This window comes from Phyllobates terribilis, unplaced genomic scaffold (genome assembly GCF_046119375.1).
Source record: "Phyllobates terribilis strain yellow unplaced genomic scaffold, ASM4611937v1 Scaffold_9__5_contigs__length_417890890, whole genome shotgun sequence".
NCBI lineage: Eukaryota > Metazoa > Chordata > Amphibia > Anura > Dendrobatidae > Phyllobates > Phyllobates terribilis.
In genome coordinates this window covers 415,728,209-415,739,512 of record NW_027362769.1, presented here as the reverse complement: position 1 = coordinate 415,739,512, position 11,304 = coordinate 415,728,209, and the positions used below count along the sequence as shown (strand labels likewise).

General features: G+C 50.4%; 1 protein-coding gene across 1 annotated transcript in view; it reads right to left on the bottom strand.

Annotated features, from left to right (window-relative positions):
- Positions 1-11,304, bottom strand: part of LOC141162699 (phosphatidylserine decarboxylase proenzyme, mitochondrial-like) — a 76,823-nt gene that overhangs the window by 1,091 nt on the left and 64,428 nt on the right. The gene's annotated exons all lie outside the window — the stretch shown is intronic.

Sequence of the window (11,304 nt, the reverse complement as noted above, 5' to 3'; positions counted from 1 at the left end):
TGCTGGAGGGGAGATATGTTTCACTGAGGCTGTTCGCTTCTGTGATGTGAAACCTGGACGTTTTCTCCAGCATGTTATGTGCCGAGAGAGTCAATCAGCCATTTTTAATGGGCCAGGTTTTTATGCGAACAGCTATAGAGCGGGTGGAAGGCTATTCACAATATCTCCACTCCGGGGTGTTTTCTGGGATATAAAAATCCAGCCTGTTGAATCATGTGTTGTTCAGTGTATCTGGAGAGGCCAGCTCCAGAGAGAGGAGCTTGTGTTTGTGCTCACCTGGACCGTGTGTTTTTGTTAATCCTGAGCGGCCGCATCTCTGCAGATTTATGGACTGTGCTGTACATTTTCTTTTGCTTTGCCATTATACCAAAAGGACCGTGTTTATTTTGATGAACTCTACATTGGTTTATGTCATATTTTAATAAACCACTAGGAAATTTAAAGAGACAGCGTTCCTGTATTCTCCGTATGCAGCCGAGTGGGCCGATCTACCACAGTAGACTTAAGTCTACTGAGTTCAGCCTATACCCTAACATGCTGATTCAGAGAAAGGTAAAAAAAAAACATGGGCAGACTCGAATAGGTCCTGTGACAAAGTCACTGGCAAAGTACTAGAGGGGAGATATGTAGCACTGAGGTTGTTCGCTCCAGTAATTAATAAACCACTAAGAAATTTAAAGAGACAGCATTCCTGTATTCTCCGTGTGCAGTCGCGTGGGCCCATCTATCACAGCTGGTGGAGAATGCAGGCTATTTCCCCATCGAGCGCGTGTGACGGCTGTGGATAACCTGCATGTCATGGGTGAAGTCTGACAGCATGGAGCACCTGGTTAAGCACCTTTTCAAAGCGCAACAGCTGGCCCATCAGGAGATGAGTAAGTTGCTGATGCAACAAATCCAACAACAGCAGCAACAATACCAGTACAGACAACAGCTGCAACATATTGAGTTGCTTGCAGAGGCGGTTCTTGGGAGGCCGCAGCCCTTCCCCCAAGTCCAGGTGATGACAACACATACGTCCGAAAGGCGGTAAAACCAGCGATGCAAAAAATGACCCCGCACAATGATGGGGAAGCCTTTTTGACTGTTTGAAAGGGTAGAAGAGCGGGAGAAGTTACCGCAGGAGCAGTGGACGGAGGTGCTGGCCCTCTATTTAACTGGTGAGCCCCAGAAGGCTTATTATGACCTGGCCTTGCAGAATACCTAGGAATATTCCAAACTAAAAACAGATACTGGCACACTCAGGGGTGACTATTTCTGTTCAAGCTCAAACGGACCACCACTGGGCGTATTGCGGTGCTAAACCCCCTTGCTCCCTAAAGCAGCTTTCGCTTGAAATGTGGCCTTTTAGGCTCGTAGAGGCAGAAGCTTTTCACATGCCTCATGCCTTGTGTCCATACTCGGTCCCCAGACGTCACTATTTCTCCCAGTATTGTCTCTGCCTTCTACAAGCGCGGGTCCCTGAACATTACTGCTGGTACTTTTATGTGGGAATTTGCTTGCCTCCTACCAGCCTGGAATATTTCCAGTAAACTATGGTACGACGCCATGGTATTAGCAGTGCCCCCAGTAACAGTAGTGAAGCCATCCACAATTTCCTTCTCAGGAATTTTATTTGGTAGACTGAGTGGCTGCCCAAATACATTAGTTTCTCACAAAGGATCTAAAGATAGAGTGGCAGTAGATGCAAGTTTCTCCAGCCTGTTAGATATCAGAGGGTGCACGGCAGCACATTGGCTCAGTGGTTAGCACTGAAGCCTTGCAGCACTGGGATCCTGGGTTCAAATCCCAGCCAGGACTTTGTATGAATCCTATGGTGTGCCCTAGCTTCTACATCAGGAGAGTTCATGATAGCGCTAACTTTGCAGCTGCTATGGGGATCTTGAGCGGGGGAAAAAGGTGAGCCCTCAGAATCAAATCCTCTGGTGGGCACAATTGTTTTCAATCTGAAACAGCTTCTCAGTGGGAGTTGTATTTCACCACAGCCATATTCTTTAGCTCGGTGAAAGGACTGGCATAGAGGGAAACCGTATCTACCCCGGTTGTCATTTCTCCGTCACCACGTTCCGCCCATTGTCACACACGACCATGCCTGGCTGTATGTTCAGCGTTGAGAGCCACAGCTCAGGCTGCTGTGTTACAGCTTTCAACAGCTCTGTAGCGCTGGGCGGTTTGTCACCTAAGCATTAAGCATGTTATCTTCAGCACAGCCTGTTGCCACTTGGCCAAGGCAGTGCTGTCAGCTTGTGACTGATGTGGTCATTTCGGAAATGGAGGAGGAGGTGCAGGAGCTGAACAATGTGGTTACATTGGTGACTCTGTCTTTTATACTAAAGAAAGATCCTACTGTTTTGTTTTTTTTACGTTCTTTAAGACAAATGCATTCACCGGGAAATGTCATTTTAACATTTTACAACCTTATCTGGCCATGTGGTGTTCATGTATGATGGAGGGACTCTGAAAGTCACAAAGCCTATTTTTATAGGGCCATCAGGCGGCCCTTACTATTCTTAAAAGGCCAGCAGTTGGCCCTCACTATTGTTAGAGAGCCATCAGCCGGCTATGGTTTGTTGTTCCCATTATTAACGAGTGGGTCTCCTATACTGTTATTGCGTATGCAGTGACTGCAAGGGCCGCCAAAAATTCGGACTCAGCCCAGTACTCCTTTGAAGAGAAATAGAGGAGGGTCTCAGTAAAAAAAATGTTCCCATTATAAAGGAGCAGGTCTGTGCGATGGGAGGGGCTGAGAAAATTCTCCCAGAACTTTGACAGTGTTCCCCTGCCTCTGCTAAATTGAAGTTGTGTCTCTCTCGCCTGTACTCCTTGGTTGTCCAACGAACTGTGACCTCTGCCGCCAGCGTTTTCAGATGGGAATTTTTTTAATAGTTCCGCAACAAGGGCCTTCTGGTACTGCCCCATTTTTGTAGACCTGTCCGCCTCAGGAATAAGAGATAGAAAGTTCTCCTTGTAGCGTGGGTCTAGAATTGTCACCAACCAGTAATGATGGTCACCCAAAATTTTGAGAACGCGAGGGTCATGGGAAAGGAACCGTAACATAAACTCAGCCATGCGTGCCAGACTGCTAACAGGCAAGACTTCCGTGTCTTCACTAAGAGGATGACGGACCATGCTCTCCTCCTCCTCCTCCTCTGCTCTGTCCTCTGGCCATCCACGCTGAACAGACGGTATGACAGGTGTGCAGGTAGTACCGTCTATAGAACATGAAAGTAGCTCCAATTCTTCCTCCTCTTCCTCATTGTCACCCAATCCACGTTGGGATGACATGAGGCTGGGCTGTGTGTAATCACCCTGTATGGTTCCTTGCTCCATCTTATCATGCTCCACTTGCCATGCATCCTCTTTGATTGTGAGCAGAGAGCGTTTCAGAAGACAGAGAAGCGGGATGGTGACACTAATTATGGCGTCATCGCCGCTCACCATCTTGGTGAAGGCCTCAAAGTTTTGGAGGATAGTACATATGTCTGACATCCATGTCCACTCCTGGGGTCTTATGTGTGGAGTCTAAACTGAATACCGACGGCCTTCTTGATGCTGGTACTCAACAAACTGCTCTCTTCTGCTCTCAAATCCTTCCCAACATCTGCAGTGTAGAGTTCCAATGCGTTGAGACATCACATACCAGTCTGTGAGACAGAAGCTGCAAACGCTGCTGAAACACGGCATGGGCGGCAGAAGCTGTAGGTGACTTTCTAAAATGGGCACACAGGCGGCGTACTTTAACAAGCAGATCCGGCAGCTCCGGGTAGGATTTGAGAAACCACTGAACCACGAGGTTAAGCACATGGGCCAGGCATGGTACGTGTGTGATCTTGCCTCGCCTCAGAGCCGCCACCAGGTTCCAGCCATTGTCACACACGACCATGCCTGGCTGTAGGTTCAGCGGTGTCCGCCACAGATCTGCCTGCTCTTTCAGAGCTGTCCACAACTCTTCAGTATTGTGCGGTTTGTCACCTAAGTAAATTAGCTTCAGCACAGCCTGTTGCCGCTTGGCCGAGGCAGTGCTGCAGTGCTTCCAGCTTGTGACTGATGTGGTCATTTCGGAGATGGAGGCTGAAGAGGAGGAGCTGTAGACTGTGGGGGCAACACTGATTGATCTAGGGCCCGCAATTCTTGGCGTTGGGAGAACGTGTTCCGTCCCAGGGTCTGACTGGGTCCCGGCTTCCACTGTGTTAACCCAGAGTGCCGTCAGCGAGATGTACCGTCCCTACCCTCAAGCACTTGTCCATGGTTAGGTGGACTTTCCCTGTAACTGCGTTGTTGAGGGCACGGCTAATGTTTTGGGACACGTGCTTGTGTAATGCGGGGACGGCACATCGGGAGAAATAGTGGCGGCTGTGGACCGAGTACCGAGGAATGGCCGCCGCCATCAGGTTGCGGAATGCTTCCGTCTCCACGAGCCGAAAAGGCAACATTTCTAGCGCAAGCAGTCACAAAATGTGGGAATCTAGTAGTGTGGCCTGTGGGGCGTTGGCTGCGTATTTGCTCTTGCGTTCCAAGGACTGGTGTATGGACAACTGAACGCTGCGCTGGGACAAGGACATGGACGTGCTTTCTGATGCTGCTACTTGACAGTGTGCAATGACAGGTGCAAGGCAGGAGGCATCTTCGCATGCATCATGGACAGGGGATTGGCTTGCACGCACAACAGCAGAAGAAGCAGTGGTGCCACCTGCAGACACTGCTGCTGGATCCTGGGGTTCGGCCCACATAGTCGGGTGCTTTGTTGCCATGTGCCTGATCGTGCTGGTGGTGGTCAGGCTGGTCGTTTTGCCACCTCTGCTGATGCTGGCCTGGCAGGTGGTGCAAATGGCCTTTTTGGTTTTATCAGCAGAGTCTTTAAAAAACAACCAGACTCGGGAAGACCTGACAGTTGTACTGGCAACTTCCTTCGTGTTGATGTTACGGGGAACGGTTGCCTGCCTTCTTTCTGCGGCCACCACACTGCTTCTTCCGGCCTGTTGGGGTGCTCTGCCTCCCTCCCCCTGTGTGCTGCTGTCCTCGCTCTGCATGTCCTCCTGCCAGGTTGGGTCAGTTACTAGATCATCCACCACCTCATCTTCCACTTCCGCACCCTGGTCCTCCTCCTTACTTTCTGGCAATTGTGTCTCATCATCGTCCACCTCTTGTGACACTTTCCCACCGTCGCCTTCGTGTGACCGTGGCTGTTCAAATATTTGGGCATCGCTACATGCGATCTCCTCTTTTCCCGCTTCAAGTGGACCGGGCGAAAGGCCCGAATCTATAAATGGAAAAGTGAACAACTCTTCGGAGTGTCCAAGTGTGGGATCAGTTGTCTCTGGGTATTCGGCATGGTGGGAGGAAGGGGGATCAGGGTGAGGAATATGCGGTCCAGACTCACGGCTACTGAGACTTGACCGTGTGGAACACAGGGTGGTGGTGGCTAAGTGACTGGAAGCATTATCTGCTGTCCAACCAATAACCTTTTCACACTGCTTTGTGTTCAATAGTAGTGTGCTGCGGTCCCCTATTAATTGGGACAGGAAGGTCGAGCGAGAAGATGTGGGTGTTTGTTGTGGCACAATTTCAACTTGCCAATGGCCTCGGCCTCTGCATGCACCATCACCATCACATCCAGTCCCCCGTGCCTTGCCCATTTTAACTGGAGGACAATATCTTCCACGCTCACTACAAATGACTGAATTTGGAGTGAACTTATATGTGATCCATGTGACGGACAAACCACAGTTTTAAATATCTGGATTTCTAGCGCTGTAATATGGAAAGGACCTGGCTGTATTCTGCAGTGCCAACAAGCAAATGGCGCAGAAAAAACGGTGTTCTCTGGATTGCTTTTTAAGCAAATAATGAGGATTAAGATCCAAAAAAAAGTATTCCTGGCCCCCAAGACCTGGGCCTTTGTATAGAAATATCTAACAGCAGCAGAAGGCAGAATTGGAATGGAGCCTCTTGTGCTATATGCACTGCAGTCTGCTATATACCCTGCCTGCCTGCCTATATACACTGCCTGCCTGATATCTCTGCAGATGGATTAGTCAGTGCTCAAGAGGACTGTATGTTAAGATGGATATGTGTAATGTACGGTTTTTCTCCCTACACTAACTAGAAACAAGCAAATCTCTCCCTAGCTCAGCAGCAGCTCTCCCTACACTGTCTGATCCGGAGTGACTGTGATGAGCACAGCGGCGCCAGGTCTTATATAGGCCTGATGACGCTGTGCAGCCAGCCAATCACTGTAATTCCCACAACCAACATGACTGCAGCATTACAGTAAGTGGCAGGCAATCCCTGCATGTTCTAAAGAGCGCCAAACATGCAGGGAGGAGACCCGAGCTCCCGCCGAGCAACCCGGAAATACTCGGCGAGCATCTCGAGCAGTGAGATGCTCGGGCGAGCAGTAGCGAGCATGCTCGCTCATCACTAATGACTACTGTTGAGCGAGCACTAAAATGCTCGGGTGCTCGAAGCTCGGGCCGAGCTCGCCGTGATACTCGGGAGCTCGACCCGAGCAACGGGCCCAATGTTAGTCTATGGGAGACTCGAGCATTTTTGCGGTGGCACCCCCGGCAGTCTGTAGAAAGCCTAAAAAGTGCCCAAAACGATAGTGACAGTGCTCAAATGACATGGGGACAGCATGGGCATCGCCCCAGGAACCATTTCTGACCCCCAGGTCACTGCTGTCAACAACTTGGTCAGAGGAATTAAGCCACTTTTACGGGCTCACAATAAAACGTTCAAAAACTAAAGTGAAACTTTTTTCCTGTGAAATATGTTAAGGAACATCCTTTCCAGGGAAAAGACTTGTGTATAAGTTAAAATAAATGACCAAAAACAAAAATACTCCTCCACACCTTGGGCTACGTTCACACGTAGCGTTTTTGATGCGTTTTTGCACTTTTGTATTGCTTTCAACTATGACAAATGCATTCACCGGGAAATGTCATTTTAACATTTTACAACCTTATCTGGCCATGTGCTGTGTGACACATGCATAAAGTGCTGAAAAGACATGGGAACAGCATGGGGAAGACCCCTGGAAGCATCTCTGACTCCCAGGTCACTGTCTAAAAGTGTGCCCATCATAAGTGATCCTTGCCGCATCAGAAGATGCAGACTTGCAACTATCCCCATGCAAGTTCTAGTCCCAGGGCAGTGTTCAATTGTACCTCCCCCATTCCTTGCAATGCAAGCGCAAGTATGCAGCCTGAACCAGGCTGCAATACCATACTGCTTGCTTGCTTGAACTTGAAATTGGGCCTTTTAGGCATGTGGAGGCGGAATCTGGCCACCTTGTCATGGCTGTGTTGGCGGCCTGGAATCCATACTCAGTCCCCAGCTGCCCGGCAGCCGGGTGTCCATACTCGGTCCCCAGCCGCCCCGCGGCCGGGTGTCCACACACGGTCCCCAGCCGACTGGGGGCAGCCGGGTGTCCATAAATGGTCCCCAGCTGCCCCTATTTCTCCTTGGAACATCCCCCCACTCACTTTTCTTAGCCCGGCCTGCTTTAGGCAGCATTGGACAAGCCCACCAGAGAACCAGACTCCTCGGGTGGGCCCTGACTTCTCCATCGGTGGAGTTGAGAGTGCCAAGGTGAGGAGCATGATGATGATGACAGAAGTTAGCATCTGCTATGTTTTCTTTTAATGCAAGTGTAAGTGTGCAGCCTGCCACCTACCCACCCCCAGACTGCAATTCCATACTGCTAGCTTGCACTTGAAATGGGGCCTTTTAGTTTGGAGGAGGCCGAAGCTGGCCACTACCTCATGGCTGCTTCGGCAGCGAGGTATCCATACTCAGTCCCCAGCCGCCCCTATTTGTCCTGGTGTGCCTTATACATAAGATTAAGCGCGTATACCAAAACATTACCTGTGCCCTTTCCAGTGCATTTAGTGCGAAGGACAGCCTATTCTGCTGTAGTGTGTGCATGCCAAACCCCTGTTCATGGTACATGTGAAGATGCCTCCCACCTTGCACCTGTCATTGCAGACTTGCAACTATCCCCATTCAAGTCCTTGTCCCAGGGCAGTGTTCAATTGTACCTCTCCCATTCCTTGCAATGCAAGTGCAAGTATGCAGCCTGCCACCCACCCACCCCAGGCTGCAATACCATACTGCTTGCTTGCACTTTAAATTGGGCCTTTTAGGCATGTGGAGGCGGAATCTGGCCACCACGCCATGGCTGTGTCGGCGGCCTGGTATCCATACTCAGTCCCCAGCCGCCTGGTGGCCGGGTGTCCCCGCTTGCTCCCCAGCCTCCAGGGGGCGGCCGGGTGTCTATACTCGGTCCCCAGCAACCCCTATTTGTCCCGGTAACCTTTCCCACACTTTTCTTAGCCTGGCCTGCTTTAGGGCAGCATTGGCCGAGCCCACCGGACTATCAGACTCCTCCGGTGGGCCCTGGCTTCTCCATCAGGGGAGTTGAGAGTGCCAAGGTGAGGAGCATGATGATGATGATAGAAGTTAGCATCTGCTTTGTTTTGTTGTAATGCAAGCGCATGTATGTAGTAGCGGCTAGGCCTGAGGTGGTCAGCGTTTTGGCGCATATCCTACCTCTTCCGAGGATTGCTGGATGTTTTCGGCTACTATCCAAGTTCTATGACTCCCGTTAAAACAAAGCTTCAGGTGATAAATGATGGATGAGATGGTGGCAAAGGAGAAAGAGCAGGAGGAACAGGGACCATTCACATCAATATCAGGCCAGTCAACCACACATGTCTTGTAGGATATGTTTCTGTAACAAAAGGAGCCGTTCGGCTACACAGTTATAGGGCATACAGTGAGTGCAATGCCTACCAAAAATTTCGAGGCACTCCAATGCCCCTTGGAAATGACATGGAGGTCAGAGGGCATTAACTAAACTTTTTTTTCCGTTTATAGCAACTGGGTCTCCAGTGCACTGTTGGCCTAAGCAGTGAATGGAAGGCTTTCCAAAAATTATGAGGAACTGCAATGCCCCTTACAAGAGCCATGTGTGGCACCCCAGGGGTCTGGTCACCACAGTAATAGAGATATTACGTCGGAGAGCAAGTGGGAGGTTTCCTGGTCAGGATCCCTTAAATATGCAACATCCTCCTGCCCCAATCCTGGGAGGGGAGAATTCTGCCCTTATAAACTGGATCTGGGGCGGGGTTGAGTGAGTCAGAGAACAGAGAACAGTCAGAGTGAGAGCAAGGGAAAGTAACAGCAAGGAGCTCTGTAGGAGCTAGGAGCTAAGACCAGGGGCTGGAAGCTGAGCAGAGCTCGCCCTGGCAGAAGACAATAGGAACCGGACACAGGAGTCCGAAGCTGTGAGGACTTATATATCCAGCAGCAGAAACCAGCCGGCAGGGGATTTCAGGTCCTCTGGCCATAGAAGCCCGGAGGCTCAGTCACAAGCAAGGGACCAGCACCGCCATCGTGGAGCAGAGGCTAAAAAAAAGGCCCCAAGTCACCAGCCATATGGGTGAGCACTACACGGTACACTCAGGGATGTGGGCTACTTCTACCCGCTTACAGCAAGGTAGCCAGGAAGAGTGCAGACAGACGGGGAGGCCTACAACTCCACCTGGCCAGGGTAACTCCTGCTTGCTCACAGACTGACCAGGCCTCTTATGCTAGCCAGTACTCCCGGGAGGGTCTACCTTATAATCATCAGTAAAGACCCTGAACTGCACTGCAAAGACTCTGAGTCGTTCCTGCTGCGCTCGTGCACCATCACCCCCATCATCCACACTCACTGCCCTGAGGCTATACTCCTCCCGTGGGGAGTTATCCCATTCTATGCTGCGCACACAACACCAGCCTCAGCGGTCTGCCTTGCAGCGGTGGTACTCCCTGACCGCAATCCACGGGTGGCGCAGTCGGACAATTAACCTCAAAACCTAAGAAAGACTGTCACTGGTTTGACCAGCCTGAGCCACGGGACCGGGTCACCGCCACGGAGACTACAGACCCCAGAGACCCGGCACCGGGTATCCCACACACGTGTACACACGGCCCAGGGGGCGCGTCACATGCAGTACAGCATATTACAAACATAAGTCCCATTATTGGGGAGTGGGTGTCCCATAGTATTTGCTTATGCTTTCCAAGCAAAAGCTGCCAAAAATTAGGACGGAGCACCTTGCAATGCCCCTTACAAGAGCCATGCAGTACAGCATATTACAAACATAAGTCCCATTATTGGGGAGTGGGTGTCCCATGGTATTTGCTTATGCTTTCCCAGCAAAAGCTGCCAAAAATTAGGACGGAGCAATTTGCAATGCCTCTTACAAGAGCCATGCAGTACAGCATATTACAAACATAAGTCCCATTATTGGGGAGTGGGTCTCCCATAGTATTTGCTTATGCCTTGCAAGCAAAATCTGCCAAAAATTAGGACGGAGCAACTTGCAATGCCCCTTACAAGAGCCATGCAGTACAGCATATTACAAACATAAGTCCCATTATTGGGGAGTGGGTGTCCCATGGTATTTGCTTATGCTTTCCAAGCAAAAGCTGCCAAAAAATTAGGATGGAGGAACTTGCAGTGCCCCTTACAAGAGCCATGCAGTACAGCATATTACAAACATAAGTCCCATTATTGGGGAGTGGGTCTCCCATAGTATTTGCTTATGCCTTGCAAGCAAAAGCTGCCAAAAATAAGGACGGAGGAACTTGCAATGCTGGCACCCTGGTGGTATAGTGGTGGTGGAGGCTGAGGATAAGGAGAAGAAGATAAAACAGCCGAAACGAGGAAGCGTATACCCATGTGTGGGTGTGAAGCGGTGCATGTGAATACACCTCCCAAAATAACACAGTGGATTTGACTTTATGTTACTCTGATGTCATTTGGTGGTGATGAGAAGTCTGGCCCAATCCAGCCCTTGTTCATTTTGATAAGAGTCAGCTTGTCAGCATTGTCAGTTGACAGGCGAGTGCGCTTATCAGTTATAATTCCCCCAGCGGCACTAAAAACACGCTCCGATAACACGCTAGCGGCAGGGCAGGTCAGGACCACCAAGGCGTACAGAGCGAGTTCATTCCAAGTGTCCAGCTTGGATACCCAATAATTAAAAGGCACAGAGGAATCACGGAGGACGCTGGTACGGTCGGCAAGGTACTCCCTCACCATCTTTTGAAACTTTCCACTCCTTGTGAGAGTACCCCGCACCTCAGGACCTGTAAGCTGGGCGGGTCTCAGAAAACTGTCCCAGAACGTTGACAGTGTTCCCCTGCCTCTGCTGGATTGGAGTTGCATTTCTCTCGCCTGTACGCCTTGGTTGGGCAACGAACTGTGACCTCTGCCTCTGCCGCTAGCGTGTTCAGATGGGAATTTTTTTAAGA